At 38.0% G+C, this 16,872-nt stretch overlaps 1 long non-coding RNA gene across 1 annotated transcript; it reads left to right on the top strand.

The window, feature by feature from the left end:
• Positions 1–14,021: 14,021 nt before the first annotated feature.
• On the top strand, positions 14,022–15,799 carry LOC113282294. The gene is made up of 3 exons (XR_003326706.1): positions 14,022–14,741; positions 15,007–15,124; positions 15,378–15,799. It is a non-coding gene; the product is annotated as an uncharacterized LOC113282294 (long non-coding RNA).
• Positions 15,800–16,872: the final 1,073 nt, after the last annotated feature.

The following is a 16,872-nucleotide window of genomic DNA, read 5'->3' as shown; positions in this document are numbered from 1 at the left end:
TTTATATTTGTTTTAAGGAAGTAAATTCATGAACTTTTTTTTTGTGAATCGAAAAGGAAATCTCCGGGAATTATTGGTATTGTTATTCATTGCATATCTTTTGAACTACTAATATGTGTGATTAGTATAACCGCTCATGACTTGTTTATGTTCTTGGTAAAACTATTCACAAAGGCCTGAATTTTGTATTGGTATGACTTTTATTAGTGAAACTGATCTTAAGTAATCACCTGAGATGGTATGATCGATTTAGTGTTATTGGTATGACCAACTCTAGGCAAAGGGGAACCGATCCTAGTAAGAGGTGCAACCTATCACAAAAGGGGAATCGATCCTTGTATGAGGTGCAACAAGTATTTAATAGAAAGGGGAACCGATCCTATGAACATGTGCAACAAAATACAAGTTTATACCATAAATATGTGGGAACCGATCCTACGGACATGTGCAACAAGGGGGAACCGATCCTTTGAACATGTGCAATCGGCCAAAAAAAGTCTCAATCAAATCCGAGCACGTTTTGTGTTTTTAACAAAAAAAATTATCCAAAAATATCTTTTCGAATTTTCTATTATTCTAGAAATATTAGAGATACCGAAAATATATTCGGTTAATGTGGAAAGATGTCGACATACTTTGAACATGTTCAATAACGCTTATCTTTAATTGTTCAAAGTTATTCCTTAATAGCTAAAGGAAGAAAATCCCAGGATCGAAACATAAATAAGTTAAGAATCTTTTATTTAAGGTTTTTAATTTTATTTTAGGAAAACGAGAATTAGTAATGTGCATTTACTAGTTGAGATTTTCCAAAGAGATTTTCAGTCATTATTTTGGACAGAGCATTTCCAGGAATTATGGAAACCGAATTTGGAATATATTGCATATCTTGAGAATATTTTCGGTTTTGGAAATTCCTTGGTGTCCAAACTTCCTTGTCTATAAATACTTGAAATTTACATTTCTACCAAACTAATCCTTCGTGACAACAAACTTCCTCGGTTGTGTTGTTACTGGTGAAGCTGCCTATTCGGAGAGGAGAGTAACTTAATTAGGTGAAATCTCTTGCAGCCGCGCAGTTTAAAGTCTTCTTTGGGATTGAGAAGCTCTATTATTACCGTTGGTGGGAAACTATATAATTGCGGTTTATCTTGTGTTTTCGATTGATTTGATTGACTAACGGTGGTTGAACTTTGATTGCACCTAGTCTGTTTATGCTTGAGAATCTTCTCTTCTGATATAAGATTCACTCAAACTAGATCGAAGTTTCGACATGGATCTTTAGAATGTTTCTAGATCTAAATACGTCTTGTGATAATCCATTGTTAACATACTTCGTTCTGTGCGTGATTGATCACACGAGATTCAAGTTGTTGTGTGTAGGCGTTTATTGAAGATCTAAGAAGATTTGAAGACAAAGAAGATATTGAAGATTTTTGATTTGGGGTTCATAATCTTTGGTGTGCACAATACTTGTTTCGGTATAGAGGATCCTACTATAACCGGTTTATCCTTGTAGTAGGTTGGATTGATTAGTTGTGTAGATCGACATCAATACAATTCTTTGTGATTGAAAGTATTGATTGAAAATTCTTAACAATTACCTTTGGTAGTTGAGAATAAGATAGATCTAAGAATCCGAAGAAGGAGTTTATTGAGATAAACAAAATAGCCTTTGTCGAACTCACATCACTTGGTTGAAGAGAGTTGCTACCAAACAGATTTGTTGTTCCTTTACTGTTTGGAATACGAACCAAAGGAATTGTTCCAAGTACGTGACTTATTCATAAGTCGGAGGCGTGGGAATACAGACGAAACTAGGTGAACTATAGGTTTAGTTGCTTGGTCTCAACTATACGAAGTTGGTTTAATTTTGTGTAGCGGCTTAATCCTAAGAGTATTCAATTCTGTACAAGGTCCCGGGGTTTTTCTGCAATTGCGGTTTCCTCGTTAACAAAATCTTGCTGTGTCATTTACTTTTATTTTCCACATTATAATTGTTTTATTATAATTAAAGTAAATTACACAAACGTTAATTCCTATTTACTTGATAAGAAATCCTATTGTGTTTGGTTAGGTCCGAACCTTTTTATCAAGTAAACATACTTTGTTGTTGTATTGTATCGATCTCGTATCCATAGACGATCACACGAAGTGTGAACCGATTAGTTGCATTGTCTCGACTCAGTCCATAGACAATCACTTTCGGAGAAAGGACTTATAGGTAGGAAAAGTTTTGGCTTGAGGTATATTTTGGTACCCTCGCCTTTTCACAAGGACAGACTCTTAAACCATCAAAACCGAACATGAACTGAAATCAAATAGACGTTTCGGGATCCTCACGAGCCTTGAGGTCTTTGAGCTTGTGATTGACAACATTTACTGCTTCTCCAGAGAATATATCCTTATTGAGAAGATCTTTAACATGTGTCTTCATGAGAACACGGTCAGAGTTAACCTTTTTTCAACTCAGTTCTTAATACATCAAGACACTTCATTGTATCAACAAGTTGTTGTTTTGCATCCTCAAAGTTTTTGAGAAAATCAAGAACCACTTCAGTTGATATCTCTTCAATATCCTCAATATCTGAGTAGGAATCAGAAGATTGAGGAAAAGAGCCTTCAATTTCTACGTAGGTTCCCTTCTTTTCATCGAATTCGAAATATATAACATTATCAACGAAGTCTTCCGATATGAAACCTAGAGTGAGGTAACTTAACTCAATAGGAAAGGTATATAAACGATTTCGGAAGGACTTAGGGTTTACAAGATAGGTTCGTGAGAGAACACAGAAACTCGTACATGTACACGAATTACCCAGATGATGGACCATAAAATTCTCGAGCGAAAACTATTCGCAAAGAGAGATTGCACAACACTTTGTTGTTTGAGTGAATAAATTCACACATCTAAGCTCTTATAAACTTTCTTATGAAAGTTTAGAGCATAAGCAAAAGCACTTGTCACAAAAAAAAAACTGTAGAACCAAGAAAAAATACTTATGTAAAAGTGTTGATAATCTATCTAAGAACGATAAGAAAATAGCTAGATTGTCAGAGAAACTTTGCCAATAAGTATACCTAATTAATTCTCACTCAACCAGGATTTTTGTAAGCGAAATTTCAACCTTGTGATTAGTTAACACAAGTATGAGCCTTTAGCTCATTAAATGAACATTGTTTTCAGTTATCCTTTTTTCTCTGAGGCTTTGGGGGAAAACCGTTATGGTGTGAAACGTTATCATAAAATTTACTATTATCAAAATATAACTCATAATATTGATTCTTACCTGAAGAGTTTTGGCTAGAGAAAGTTGACAGCCTGTTGACAATTTTTGTATAACCTTCAATTATCTCCTTTAGGTTATTAAGAAATATATCATCATTTTTGCTCATTTCTCCTGAAACTTTGTTCACATCGAATGTAAAATTATCTCCCTTATTGAAAGAGAAAAATTCCTGATCTTTTCTTAGACGATTTTTGTTAAGACGTTTGTTTTGTTTCTGAGCATTTGAGGAACTCATAGAACTGACTTTCTTGGTAGAATACACAGGGTGAGTACTAAAGACAATTGGTTTAGACATACGAATGTCAGTTATACCTTTGAGGATCAAGTCTAAGCTGTGTTGAAGTCAAACGAAGGAATTATTATTCAACCTAGAGTTTCTCTTTTGCGTGACAGACCCTTTTGAATCACAAAAGAAACATACTTTCTGACCACGAGAGTGATCAGATAGTACAGTCTTAACAACATCGTTAGGAGATTTCTTCCTTCCATGTGATGTGGAACGTCCTTGGCTAGAGGAGGCGATAAACACATCTTTTCCGATAGGAAGGGTTCCGCTTTCACTTCTGGAACTGGAACTTCAGTTGTGGTAGAAGTACATGGTATATTAGACTTTTTAGAGCATCCTTAAATCGAGAGTTTACTCAAGCGATGTTCAATTTCCAAAGCATCCTTTTTGAGGCTTGCCTCGAGTAACATACGTGAAGAGTGAACTTCAATATTTTCTTTGGATTTACAATCTCTCACTATACCAAGAAGAACATTGACATGGTTTTTTAACCGATTAAATATACTAGCTTGGATTCTAACAAAGTTTAGAATCAGTTCACTCTCTTCAGCTGCTTCCCTTTCATCAACAGAGAAAAACTCTTTTGTAGGGTAATCGAAACAACACATGTGAGTGTCTGTCTGTCTCGTTAGAACACTAGGTTCGTCTATATTTGAGATTGACGAATATTTCTCTTTAATAGACACAATCGAAGCAGAACTTTTATTTCTGGTGACGCGTTTATCAGAGATAGTACTCTTGTCCATAGAGTCAGATCGCTACAAACACAGACTTATAAGATCTTTAAATGTGTTTGCCTGCTCTGATACCAATTGAAAAAACGGGGGTCTAACAACCACACCCAATATTTCGCTTAGCAATCCGTATGGAAAACTCCAATATACTTTTAAGAGAATCAACTAGACAGTCTGACTCAATCTTATAAAAAGTATATATAAGAGTTATATCTCAATTTCTCGATTCAATACTTACTCAAACAAATAGAAATCTGCGAGTCTAATTGAATACAAGAGAAATCACTTGAACGGTACCAAAAACCAATGTTCAAGTATCAATCAATTTCAATCAACAACCAAAGGTTGGATTTACCAATTGATCGATTCTGCACAACCTGTGATATTTCAATTATATAGAAAAATATAACACGGAAAAGAAATAACACAGACACCATAAATGCAGTTAACGAGGAAACCGCAAATGCAGAAAACCCCCGGGACCTAGTCCAGATTGAACACACACTGTATTAAGCTGCTACAGACACTAGCCTACTACAAACTAACTTCGGTCTGGACTGTAGTTGAACCCCAATCAATCTCACACTGATCCAAGGTACAGTTGCGCTCCTTACATCTCTGATCCCAGCAGGATACTACGCACTTGATTCCCTTAGCTGATCTCACCCACAACTAAGAGTTGCTACGACCCAAAGTCGAAGAATTTAATAAACAAATCTGTATCACACAAAAAAGTATACAAGAATAGATAAATCTGTCTCCCACAGAAATACCTACGAGTTTTGTTCCGTCTTTTGATAAATTAAGGTGAACAGGAACCAATCGATAACCCAGACTTATATTCCCGAAGAATAACCTAGAATTATCAATCACCTCACAGTAATCTTAATCGACTAGCGAAACAAGATATTGCGTAATCACAAACGATGAGACGAAGAGTTTTGACTACTTTTCTATCTTGCGTATCGGAGAAATCAATCTCAAGCCAATCTTACGATTGTACTCAAATACGATAGAAATAGCAAGATCAAATCACACAACTACAGAGAAAATAGTTGGGTCTGGCTTCACAATCCCAATGAAGTCTTTAAGTCGTTAACATACAGGGTCTTTATAAAAACCTAAGGTTAAAGGAGAATAGACTCTAGCTTACAACTAGTATTACACAGGAGGTGTGGGGATTACGTTTCCCAGTTGTTAGAGTTCTCCTTTATATAGTCTTCAAATCAGGGTTTGCAATCAATGCTACCTTGGTAACAAAGCATTCAATATTCACTGTTAGATGAAAACCTGATTAGATTCAAGCTAATATCTTTCAACCGTTAGATCGAACTTATCTTGTTACACACACATGAAATGTAACTTCATTTAGGTTTGAGTAACCGTACCTAAACGTGTACAAGTCGTTGGTTCAACGGTAGTTAACCATAGGTTATCCATATGAGCACTTTCATATCAACCTTATTCTTTTTTACCACAACTAGTTCAAATGACTCAAATGAAATAGTTAGAGAGTTGTTCAATTGCTTATATCTTATAGAAGTATACAAGATACAAACGAAACAAAAATAGTTTTGATTCACTCGAATCGATTCATGAACATTATATCCACGGTTTGCAAAGATTTCATTCCTTAAAATATAAATAAATGTCTTAGTTCACGAATTAAACTTTTTTTTAGAAAATAACCTACTTAAGTAAGCACACTGGTACGCGGACTTAAGTACCTGGATTAAGTTTGTTTTCAGTTCACAAACTCCAACAGAAATTCACGGGATGTGAACTTCCGGTAGTACGCGTACTGGTACACGGAATTTAGTTTTGGTTATCCTGAGCAGCAAAGTACGCATACTTTGGTTCAAGGATATTGGACTTACACACATACGAGTTCTCTCACAATGTTTATATCCAACCATGGTTATGTATTCTAAACTCTCATTTCAATCATTGAAACATTCCTAGAGGACGTTATGTAGTTGTCGTTCACAAACTATTTTTCGTCAAAGCGATTTTCAAGTAATTGAAACTAATATGACTTTCGTCACTAGTAAAGATGAACTTGGCTAAAGCGAAAGATTACCAACACATATTTCGAGAAATAGATAAGCGAGATAAACTCAGCTCAAAATAGTACATGTGTATAATCATAGTTTATATAGCAATACGTCTCTTATCTCAAGATAGGAGATAAAGTAGACTTTTGAGTGATAGATAAGTTCAAGTCTCCACATATCCTTTTGTCGATGAAGTTCCACCAGTTCCTTGAGTAGTTCTTCGTCTTTGCATGATGAACACCATGGAGTCTAGAGCTCAACTACACTTTCTATCCTAATCCGAGACTTAGCTATTAGTAGACTAGGAATCAAGACTTATAGTTTTGGCGACTAAACTTGACAAACAAGCTTTGAGATAGAAACGTTTGCGAGTTCGACTGAGCAGTGCTCTAACACTCAGTATATAAGGCGGCTTGAATCGTTCCTAGAGGATAAAATGAACATGTCAACTTGGTGGTTACTAACAGAAATGGTGAACCACGTGTTAAAGTAACACACAAGCATTTCTTGGCACCCACCCCAGAACTACCAACTCCTCTCAAAACCTATACTAGGAAAATCGAACAACCAAGAAAGGTCATCCACAACATCTCAATCTACCCCCAACCTCTGACTTTGTAGCTCCACCTCCCCCAACCAAAACTAGGAAAATCATGTCTATTGCTTCTCTCACACTGCAATCCACCAGAGAGTCTCAACCTCAACATGAAGTTCCTAGCCTCAGAATCCGTAAACCCATATCCACTAGATTTATTCATCTAGAAAACACCATTCATACTCATAAGCCATCACCTTCCACCACCACCAATAACAACCCCGTTCAACCAAATCCAGAAAGACAACTATCCTTAGAAGAAAGGACTGTTGCAGCTAAAGATCTCCGCAACAAAGGTAAGCGAGTAGTTGGTGAGCACCAACCCTTGCCTCAACAATGAATCTCTTAGCATGGAACTTCCAAGGTTTAACAACTCTTTGACAGTGAACAAACTACGTGAGTACACATGTTATCATCCATCTCTACTTTTTTTGTCTGAAACTTTAGCTAGTAGTTGTACTATGAATAATCTGTTGTATACTTTTGGTTTTCATGACTGTTTTGTAATACCATATAACGGACCGCAAGGTGGGTTATGCTTAATGTGGAAAGCTCATCTGCAAGTCCAAATCTTAGTGGCAAACCAAAATGTAATCCGTCCTTCTGTCTTGTCTGTGTGTGCTCCCCTTCCTTTTTTATTCACCAGAATCTATGGACCTCCTCACCAACCGACAAGAAAGAATTTTTGGATGAATTTTGATTCATTAATACCTCCACAAAATCTCCCCTGGGTGCTGATGGGAGACTTTAACGAAATTACTTGCCAAGAGGAAAAAAAAGGAGGTGTAGAATTCAACCTGACCAACACTCAACACTTCACAAATATGATCAACTTGCACGACCTCATCGACCTGGGACACCAAGGAAACCCCTTCACTTTGTCCAATCGTCAACTAGGAGATGATTTCATCCTTGAGAGACTAGATCGAGGAATGTGTAACATGGAGTGGCTAGATATCAATACACCGACCATAATAAAGCATTTTCCACGGATAACTTCAGATCATGCACCTTTGTTACTAACTCATGATGCAATGATCTTCAAGAAATACACAACCTTCACTCTGGAACATCTCTGGTTTCTTCACCCTCAGTTTAAAGAAGTTGTAGCAGCAACATGGAACCACACCCAATATCCTTTGGATCCTATGAACCTTTTGTGTAAAATGCAACGCATGGCCTAGAACTTCCAACAATGGTGCAAAAATACTTTTGGTCGTCTACCGTCTCTCATAAAAGATGCTGAAGCTTTGATCCAGGATGCTCAACACAAATGTGCAATCACGACAGGACACACCTTAAGGCTGTGGCTACAATGAGAACATGATGCAAGAAACACACATCTCGCTCTAGCTTATTGCCATGAGATCTACTGGAAACAAAGGTCACGAGCTCAATGGTTGCAACAAGGTGATCTAAATACTACCTACTTCCATACCCAAGCGTCTATTCACAGGAGAATTAATCACATCCATCAACTCCAGTCAGACCAAGGTATCTGGACTCAAACTCCTAAAGAAGTAGTTGATTTAGTTATTGATTTCTATGATAAGCAATACATGGCACCAAAAACCGTAGTAGATGAGGGCCTAATCGATTTCATTCAACCAAGGTTATTTGAGGAAAAATGCCAAAGCTTGACAACCAATACCACTCATGAGGAATATCTGTTGGCACTTGCTTCCATTGGGCCTAACAAAGCCCCGGGCCCAGACGACTATACGGGATTTTTTTTCAAAGAACTGTCTGAAATCTCATACCAAGCGTTGTGTGCAATGGTGTAATTTTTTTTCAATAAAACCATCTCCAACATCCATTCAACCATACAAATATCACCCTCATTCCAAAGATTCCAAACCCAACCACCCCAGCTCAGTTTCGACCCATTGGATTGTGTAATGTAGTCTACAAAGTTATAGCAAAAATATTAGTAAACAGGCTACGACCTATCCTCCAATTCATTATTAGCCCCTTTCAGAGTGCATTCACACCTAATAGAGCTATTCATGATAGAGTTATGAAAAACTCTAAAGAGCTATGAAAAACTCTAAAGAGCTCTGAAAACCTCTAAAAACCTCCAAAAAGATTTAATTGAATTATATTTCATACCATTGGTATCTACCGGTTAAGAGATTCGTGTAACCAACTGAAATTAACTTAATTCTTTATAAAGAATGACACTAACAAATTCCCTACAATAGTGAAGATCATTGTTGTAGCAAAAATGTTTCTAGAACAATCTTCGAGATTTGAATATGTTGATGAAATTTTGGCCGTAAGATGACCCCCTGGTATTCCCCGTGATACGTACTTGGTAGATAAGGAAATTCCAGCTATCTGGTGGATCAGCTCCTTATCAACTTTGGCTCTTCAATAATTATTGGTAGATGAGAGTGGGTGGGTACCTGCAAAGACACTATGATGCCTCAATGAGTAAGAGCTCTAAGCAGGTTTTTTGTTATACATTGGCGCCGACTAAGGGGAAAATATTTTTCCACAATCCAAAAATGTCATCCTATGAAACATACCTAACTTCCATTAAATCCGGGGTATCTGTGGACGTCCTCAAGAAGGTGGTAACTATGTACGAAGGATACATAGATAAAGGGAAAACGTCTGACGGAGGAATAAGAATAAGGCTTTTGTTTTCAGAAAAACAAGCTAAGTATCATCCATCCTAAATAATTATTTTTCTTTCAGTTCCAGGCTTTTCTTGATTACGTGAATGATTAAACCTATGGATCTAATAGCATATCATGCCATATTGTTAGAAGTTTAGTCAACATTGTAACTACTAATTTTCCCATAGTCTACGTAATATGAGCAGCTCAGAGGATCATATATGACGAGGTATCGAACTCGCAAAAATAAATTCCTTACTTCTCTTACACTAACTAGTAGCACAATGACAAGCAAGTTCGTTCCTAAGGGATAGTTGAGCTAAAGTTGTCGATTCAATTTCTGAATAAGAATAATGCAAATATGAGGATGAAAATGATCAAGGATTCTTTCTCGGTCACAAAACAAGAATCTTATCAATATAGCTATGTTTCTGCAAAGTACCCATTACTAACAACCCTAGAATAGTTAGTACGCTCAACTATTCCGTTATTATTTCCTAAGTTCACCGGACACGGAAGCGCTCGACTACCGGATTCTACTTGCCAAGTTTCCTAAAAGTACGCTCTCTAGGTGTGACTTAAACAAGTGCATTAAGTTCTGTGAGATAGGCTATTCATAGTGACAAATACATAGGCTCGACTCATCTACTAGTGTCAATCTCTACACATGAATATTTAACAAAATCCCATCATCAATATCCACGTATCGCTACTTGTATCAAGATTCTCTAGACAATTACGGGTCGAAGAGGTCTCAACTAGCATTAGAATCATCCATAAACCAATTTAATTTGCAACTTAAACGATTCACGAATAACTCATAACCAATATTAGCACCGTAGAGAATGAACAATAACAAATAAATTGCAAGAAAGCAGGCTCTTTAAATATCAATATGAATTCATGTTCGGACGTTGAAATCGTCCCTAATCGATATGCTTAGCTACTGGAGTTCATAATGAATAACAAGCAAAACAACAAACTGCAAACAAAACTAAAAGGCAATTCAAACCAATAACACAAAGTGTCCAGCTCGTGAAGTGATGTAGTGGTGATGATGGCCTGGATGCGAGAACTGTGGATGTTACTTGCTGTTGATATGGCTGACAGGTAGTCTGTTGTGGCGTGAAGGTATTGGTGATGGATCGTGGAGGTGCTGGTGCAGGTGGACTGGTGGATAGATGGACTGCAGCTGTTGTTATTGATGTTGTAGATGATATGCAGGTGGCTATGAAGGTTGGTGGATGTATGCAGGTGGAGTGGATGCAGATGGTGGATGTATGCTGATGGAGATGGAGATGAAGATGGTAGTGATGGAAGGGTTTGGAGAGGAGCAAAAGCTCCTCTCTTTTGGCTGTAAACGGCAGTGGAAAGAGGGGTATGAGATCTAATCTCTTTCCTGGCAGTCGGGTTATTCTTTTATAGTTTCAATATCTTCCTGCAAAATCGAATCGGGTAAGTCCCATGTTTCCTAATCCTGTTTTGTCGGCCAAGCAAACACATCTGTTGCGTCCCTATTCAGTATCTCGACTTTCCTCTCATACGAATTACTTCCGTATCTGAGTTGTAACCTCCAATCAACGGCAGTAACAACAGTACTTGGGACTGAAGTCTCGGAAGCAATACAACTCAGAACCAAGTCTGCCGTGTCTCTCTCTTAACCCCTGAATTCTCGAATACCTCTTGAACCCACTAAAGAACTGAGTCATACTTCTCCGACAATTAACCCTTGGCTGCAGAGCAGTGGCAAGAAAATATAACAGACTAACCCTTGTTTCTTCACTGACTTATCGGCTGGATTATACACTCTCAAGTTCTGATTTCTCTCTTCGAAAACTCTTTCCAAATCTTCTACAGCTCAATCTCAATGTCTCTACTTATCTTAACTGCTAAATGAATTCTCAATCTTTCGAAATACCCACCAGAACCCATAACAGTTCACTATCTCTCGCATTCCTTGCTTGCCTTAACTGCATTGAACCCATGCTTCAACTCTTCAAATGACTACAAAGTTCATGGCAACAAATGGTTCAGCTAATTGACACTGAACTTGAATTGTGTAAAACTGTTGTCTCAGGCATTTCTTCGAACAATGAATATGCACCTCTCAAACTTGTGAAGTCTGTTTACTGGCTGCATCCTGGAAGCCGCAAAAATTGTTCCTTCCCTGCAAACACACGTTTAAACACATTCAATCACACACTAAGAAACACCCATTTTCAGCCATAAAGATCAATGGCAGCAGCTCAATTCTTTCTCCCTGTTTCTCCAGCTGAAGTGAACCCAAATCTTCTTGTAATCTTTGTAATCTCGAGTTTGCTTTTGCTGCCAAGAGGAATATTGTTCCTGAGCTATTCAGACTCTCAGTCACCGTTTAACTCTTCTCCTTTCTTCCCTATCTTCAATGGCAGTATCATTAGCTTTATCTGTTTTCTTGGATTCAAACCACGACCAAACTCGAATCAAACCTCCGTGATGTTCTCGGCTTCTAACATATGTCCTGACCGTTCATCAGAACCCGTCAGACTTGAGCTTGCCGACAAAAGAACTTGGCGCAGAGGCATCTTCTCGACTCAGTGAGGAGAAAATAATTGTGTGATGAGACTGCACTTGACTCGCCCAGGTTGAGTTATAAAGGAGGAGATGCCCCTTAACGAACTTCAGTCTGTCTTTAGCGAATCTGTCAGATGGTCGCCCCTTATCCTCGGCCGAGCTCCCAGTAGCACTTGCCTATGAAATGACAGATTCACCCATTTTGCACATATTTCTCCTTCTTTTGCTCCAGTGACTCTAAAACACCTACAAAACGAAAACAAGGCATAACATACAAAAAATACAAGAGAAATAGTTAAGAAAAACATAGGCAATCGATATTCAAAAGATGTATTTTAGGCTCCGATCAATATCTAAGTAGTATGGAATGGATACCTCAGTTGAACTGATATTGTTGAGTAAGTAAAAGGTATGTTCGAAATAAGATCTATTCAGAAGATCATATACTAAGTAAGTAAAGATACTTCGCAAGAGCAGATGTTAAGAAATCAAAGGTATCTCTGTAATACAAAGACGAGTAAGCAAATAAGCTAAATAAAGAGATATCTCTGATGAACTGATAACTCAGAAAACAGAGATATCTCAGAATACAGAGATAACTCAGAAAACAGAGATAACTCGGTAAGTAAATCTCTAAGAGAGAAGATAATGTAAGTGCATCTAAGTTATCAACATACAAGAGATTACGTGGTTCGGTTAATCTTAACCTACGTCCACGGGTAAAGATGATAAGTTTATTATTGACCTTGTTACATTTGGGTGGAAGAACTCCATTAAAGAAAGTATGAAGCTCTAGTAAATAAGAGAGAAAGTAGAGAGATGAGTCTTTTCTCTAATTCTAGCTCACCCAAAAGTCCGCTTTCTTTGTTGGTGAAGCTTGGTATTTATAGCCTCTTCTGGCCCAGATATATATTTGTTGTCTTTGGGTCCATCATATCCTGATATATCTTCCGTACCAATGGTACCTTCGTTCACCGCAAGCTTTATCCAATCGGACTCTGCCACCTCAACTGACCCACGTTCCTTTGGGAACTATCCAGCCTTAGTAAAGATTGTACCTTCGTTGGCCGCGTACCTTCACCAGTCAGAGGATGCCACGTACTCTGAGCCCACGTAGTTGACGACTGCGCCTTTGTACTAAAAGCTGTGCAGACTGCTCAGCTACCTCTGACAGACAGACACACCCATGTGCCTATACTACAATCCATTGCTTAATAATTAATCAATCTTGGTAGTGATTTGGTGTACTCTGTTGTAGCGTACTTTGATACTCCAACCTTTAACATTGCGCCACACGTTGATAGAGATAACTTCATAACTTAGCATCCTAAGGAGAGATGTAGTGTGCATTGTTGTAACATAATAAGTGGCTCCACCTTTAATATTGTGCCACGTGGCACAGTGATTTTTGGTATCTACAGTTTGCCCCTTTTCTTGAGGGTTGTTCGAAGAACGATCCTTAAGAAAAAAATCCTTATCCTCCTTCGTTTATTTCGCTGAAGTATCATCGAAGTATCGAATAGGTTTGCTGAGACACCTTCGAAGTATTTTGCTGAGGTACCTTTGAAGTATTGAAGTCACTACACCATTTTTCCGGATTCGCAACTAATATTCGTAACGGCCCAGAAGCCGTTACAACTTAGTTGTAACAAGCAAAAGCCGTTACGATTGTTTTTATCATTCGTAACAGGAGGAAGCCGTTACGAATCGTAACAGGATAATATTTTAGGCATGCTACTCACACGCTTGGTCACACTAGAGCAGTAACATGTGTATTTTTGTGCGTCTGTCATTCAACCGTGTGCCATTTTTTTCCACCCGACATTGGTTATACTAGAGGATGTTTCCTCCCCTGAGAGATATTTTCTAACCATCTCATCGAGGATAACTCATTTTTCTTTTCCTTTTCTCTTTCTTTATTTTCCCTTCAGCTCTTCTCAAGCTTAGTTTCGATCTTTTAAGAGATTAGAGTCTTACAAAAGTTTCGATCTATGTAAGCTTTTTCGATTTAGGGTTACATCGTCTGTTTTTCACCACATTTGGGGAAAAGCTCGAGACTGCTGTTGTTAATTGAGTTAGGGTTTTATTTTGATGGATCTGGTGATGTTGGAGAAGAAGATGATGAAGATTTAATCTGTGGTTACAAGAATCAGTACAGGAAGAAATGGAAATGTTTTCATCTGCTAACCGTGGCTTCACGAAGAAGAAAGGGGTCACTGTTGTAATTGGAGTTGATTTCATGGGTTTGGTTCGGATTCGATGGTTGATTTGAGTTGGAACAAGTCAGCGGCTGATTGGGTTTTGAGATTGAAGTTGCAGTGCTGCACATGGATGAAGAAATGAGCTGCTAATGGTTTTGTTGTCGCTGTTGCTGTTTAGGGAAACTGTGTGTTAGGGCATTGGGTTCTGAAAGTTTTGAGATACAGAGATCTCAAGCAAAGAAGGATCAGTTGGATTATGAATTGAATTTGCAAGGATTCAAGAGGAGATGGAAAAGGTGTTGCTGCTAGTGATAGTAAGAACTGGTGGTGATGTTCTAGATAACTGAAATTGGTGTTGCAGGCAGTATGGTGGATGAGTTATGTGAGCTGAGTTGCAATAGGAATTGGTGAGTTGTAGTTCAGGTTATATGATACAAATTTGTTGTGTTGTTAATGTTTATTCTAATGGTTTTTGGTTGTGAGATATTTCTGATTCCAAATTTGGGGATTATAGAGGTTCAGGTTGGCATTCTTACTGATGATTTTGGTTTGTTTAGTGTAGTATGGGGTGGGAATATGAATGTATGATGTTTCCATTACCTTGAAAGTTTTCGAAAAATAATGTATGTTGTTAATCTATTAACTGGTTTTTGTGGTTTTGTTGCATGTAAGGTGCGTGGATCTTTAGCTCGTGCTGGAGAAGTCAGAGGACAAACTTCAAAGGTAACTAAACAATGCAAGAATAAGAATGCTAGAGGTAGAGCTCACAGGGAATGTTTCGTTGCTGCTGGTAACATTTCTTCCCATACTCAAATCGATCTTTTCGATCTTTATCATCTTTTTCTTGGAGATATCATCATTTTTTATTTCAAGTTAAATATCATTCGTACGACAGAGACTTTTCTCTCCTTTGAAACAAGACGATTTTGATCTACACATGTTGGGTTAATTAATATAGTTTGTATGATTTGATTTTACATTGTGCGGTGCTTTAGGTAGTTAAGCAATTACTCAATAAACTCTTCGTTTTTTTTTTGTTGCAGCCTGCTGGCCAAATGCCTAGTGACAAGACTGTTGGCGGAGGAGGCCGAGCTTCAGAGACAAGACTGTTGTTGGTTTAGACTTCCATCTCTAAGATTTTTATTTTGTGACAATAGGCTCTCAGGTATAGAAAGTTTTGGGGAGAAAAGGACGAGCTTCGGAGATTCAAAGATGACATATTGCGGAAAGCACAAGTAGTTTGCTTTAACATATGACGGCTCTTCATGGTTTAGCGTTTCTGTTTTGAGATTACTAATGTGCTACAATTTTTTGTTGTACGGAACAATATGGGAATGTCAGCATTGGGAAAGGCACCTCATTGTCAAATTGTTGTTGTGTGATCTGTTCCTTTGTAGGTTTGCGATCATTTGTTGTTTGCGGTTGCAGATTTCCATTCTATTTTTTACACCGTTCTTTTCGAAGGTTATACTGCAACTTCAGCTGGTACCGAAAGAATCTGTCACATGCAAGCTAATTGACCATCATTGGATTAGAGCTGTGGTTAGATAAAGATATACTTGTTGGTCTACCAATACTGGAATATGTGTCAAAAGTATTGCAGTGCTAGCTGTTTTCTCTTGCATGCCAAAAACATTATCAAGTGGCGCGACATTGAACGCAGGTACATTGGTGTTTATGGGTGAAAACTGTTTCTATTGTTTTTGGTAAATTTGGGTGTGTGGATGAGAAACGAATCTAAACCCTAAACAAGTGCACTGCACGGGAGTGCTTTTGATTCGAGAGATCAATTTATACAATTCTGGCCTAAACCAAAAAAATGGCCGTTCCAGAATTGCTTCGATCACAAAGTGAAGGAGATGGGGTTGATCTTAGCGAGGGAAGCGAAGAAGGTGTTGAGATTGTGAAGGTGTTTGCTGTTTATGACTTGTATCCGAATGTTGAACTGGCTTGCACAATGTAAGCTATCAGTTCTGGGTGTTTTCTGGATACTGTGACAACACTTGGTTTCTCTGTGTTGTTTGAAGATAGGTCGAAGAACCTATTTATACAAGTCATTTGAGCGCAATCGTCATCTCGTAGGAAGTGGAGGAAGTTGAGTGATGGAGTAGTGGGGTCGTGTAGGTGATTGTCACACGATCACGCGTTTGCCCACTTCACTCATCATCGTTAACCGTCCATGCTTCCTGACACTTTCTCGTAATGGGAGTATTGCACGTCGCACGCTGTAAACCGCCAGACCAATACCCCAGTAAGTATCCCCCAGTTTGTGACATGTTTGATGTCTCGAATGAGTGAGTCGAGTCGTGGGACCCGCGCAAGAAATGTCATACGGTGCTATTAGGTTAAATAACTAAGTTATTTAAGGATTTGATATTCGTGAAATATCGTGCATGCTCGATGCGCATATAATGCATCGTTTTAAAGCAAGCAGCTCAAAACCATCGATATGCATAAAGCATCGCAGTTTTAAAGCTTGATCGAGTAAGTCGTGGATTAAGCGTCTTAAAATGACAACACGTCCAACCATCTTCGAGT

This window comes from Papaver somniferum, chromosome 5 (assembly GCF_003573695.1).
Source record: "Papaver somniferum cultivar HN1 chromosome 5, ASM357369v1, whole genome shotgun sequence".
NCBI classification, from domain to species: Eukaryota; Viridiplantae; Streptophyta; class Magnoliopsida; order Ranunculales; family Papaveraceae; genus Papaver; species Papaver somniferum.
The sequence above is the reverse complement of the archived record's forward strand: the minus strand, read 5'-3'. Positions and strand labels throughout refer to the sequence as shown.